At 72.3% G+C, this 285-nt stretch overlaps 2 protein-coding genes across 4 annotated transcripts in view; one reads left to right on the top strand and one right to left on the bottom strand.

Moving 5' to 3' along the window:
- Nucleotides 1-239, bottom strand: part of RTEL1 (regulator of telomere elongation helicase 1) — an 89,109-nt gene extending 88,870 nt beyond the window's left edge. Inside the window, exon 1 of one of the 2 annotated variants that reach the window (XM_019510043.1) lies at nt 135-239. The gene's annotated coding sequence lies outside the window, so the exon portion shown is untranslated. The remainder of the gene's footprint in view (nt 1-134) is intronic. The other variant, XM_019510041.1, reaches the window with a different exon arrangement.
- The window catches only part of STMN3 (stathmin 3), a 105,272-nt gene that overhangs the window by 51,161 nt on the left and 53,826 nt on the right, over nt 1-285 (top strand). The window lies entirely within an intron of this gene.

Raw genomic sequence — 285 nt, 5'->3', positions numbered from 1 at the left:
CTTTGCCCCTGTGCCCCCCCGGAGCCCCCGCCTCGCCCCACGGCCCGTGCAAGCCCCTGCTACCAGGTCTGGGGGGGACGCAGGCCGGCCGGGCCGGGGTTGTCATGGCAACAACGACCCCCCCGACCTCTCACCTCCGCGGCGTTCGCAATCCCCGCGCCTACTCACGTGTCCCGGACGTGCCTGCGTCACTTCCGGCCCCCGGTCTCACGGGTAGTTGGAGGTGGGGCGCGTGTTGCCATGGGAGCGGAAGGGGGGAGCGGAGGGACGCAAGTTCGAGTCCCA

This window comes from Gavialis gangeticus, unplaced genomic scaffold (assembly GCF_001723915.1).
Source record: "Gavialis gangeticus isolate Ggan-Ray unplaced genomic scaffold, GavGan_comp1, whole genome shotgun sequence".
NCBI classification, from domain to species: Eukaryota; Metazoa; Chordata; order Crocodylia; family Gavialidae; genus Gavialis; species Gavialis gangeticus.
This window is presented reverse-complemented; position numbering and strand designations above follow the sequence as displayed.